Raw genomic sequence first — 1645 nt, forward strand, 5'->3', positions numbered from 1 at the left:
TCCCTAGTAAGGGGCTATCTAAGTCTGAGAGGGGGGAGAGTTTTCATTTACTGTTGAGGAATATTAGGTATGAAAAAAAGAAAGAGAAAGGGTTCTGACTTTAGAGTACAAGGTTGAGAGCTCCCTCGGCCTTCCATGAAGAAGCCGTGAGGAAAGATTTCACTAGCTGTGCTGGAAACTTGTCCTGAGAAATGTGGGGCTCCAATTATGAAATGGGGAGCTTCAGCCCCTTGACATCCTGCACCCGCATAGGTGGTGAGATCTGCGTACCAGAAAGCACAGAGGGTTGAATGAGTAGTGAGTGGGTCCTCCCCTAGGTGCAGGAGATGGAGGGAGGGATCAGATCTGCAGTCTTCCTAGGAGCTGGGTAGGCCAGAAAACAGGACAGCTGACTGAGACCCTTGGCACTATTTCTGGGTAGACTGCCACGCCACAGTCTCAGCTCATAAAGAGCTCCCCTCCTTGGACCCAGCCTACACAGCTGTTTTTTCTTTTCCCTTAGGTTCATTTTCCAGGGTAGAAGAAATAATGTGAGTTGTTAGTTATGCTGTGGGAGTGTAGTTCCTCCTTATAATTTACGCTTATTTGCGGCTTTTTAGTTTACAAAGTAGTTTTGAGATGTTTTGTTTTATTAATCTTCCCAGCAATTCTTGAGATTCAGCGTTTTACATACTGGGAAACTAAGGTATGAAAAGGTCAGGAAGCTTGCCTTCATCTCATTAGAGCGGGGACTTGAACTCAGGTCTAACTATAAATCATATACTCTTTCTGCTAGCCCATGCTGCCAAATTCCCTTCATTGGGATGATGGCAGAGCCAAATCAGGCTGAGCGCTGGGCCTCCAAGGCTCTCATCCCCCACCCGCACCCCACTCCAAGGGGTAAGCCTCGCAGCCTGAACTGGCTTCTCCAGAGATGTGCCAAGATCACTCCCACCCTACTGGGGGCTGGCACTCATTAGAACAAGAAAGGTTTGTTTAGGTGGCTTGGGGAACAATTAGCAGTCACCCACCCTTCCAGCAGGTAAGAATTATAAGGAGCTGACCTCTCCAGGTAGGCGGTTGTACCACGTACTAGTTGTGAGGCCTAAAGGAGAGTGGATAGAAGAATGGGCCTCGTGAGTAATGAGTGTAGAGAAAGGAACGGGCTTTCTCAGCAGACTCAGAGTTAAAGGATGGAAGGGGAGGAGGGAGTCACAGTGCCAGAAGTCACGGTGGTTCTCAGTTACTAAGGATGGACGGTTACTGTCTAGGTGGACAAGTGGGATTCCTCGAAAGAACCAGGAGTACCAACGCAGCCAGTGTGGTTGGAATGCCATTACCGAAGGGTCCCAAGGAAAACAAGGAGTTCTTTGCCTAAAGAGCCCTGGAACAAGAAGCTACTTAAGTATCTTTTCCCAGGCAGAGGGTCTCCTTATCTGGAGAACCAGTGAGAAATCACTTCATGTGTTTCTGACTGTCCATAGCCTCAACCTCTAGTTTTTACTCCAAGCCCTTCCGGGCTCCTCCTGAGTTTCTAAACACTGAAGAAAAGCTCCATGTGGGAGGTCAAATGCCCCTAAGGTTGGAGATCTTAGGCACAAATTCCTGAGGAGAAGTAGGGGAAAGGAGGAAAGAATGAGTGGGGGGGGGGGGGGGGGCGGCAAAG

The 1645-nt window shown here is 48.8% G+C and overlaps 1 protein-coding gene across 1 annotated transcript in view; it reads left to right on the plus strand.

Moving 5' to 3' along the window:
* Positions 1-1645, plus strand: part of FOXO4 (forkhead box O4) — a 5320-nt gene that overhangs the window by 792 nt on the left and 2883 nt on the right. The gene's annotated exons all lie outside the window — the stretch shown is intronic.

The sequence above is a fragment of the Crocuta crocuta genome, unplaced genomic scaffold (assembly GCF_008692635.1).
Source record: "Crocuta crocuta isolate KB4526 unplaced genomic scaffold, BGI_CrCroc_1.0 scaffold440, whole genome shotgun sequence".
NCBI classification, from domain to species: Eukaryota; Metazoa; Chordata; class Mammalia; order Carnivora; family Hyaenidae; genus Crocuta; species Crocuta crocuta.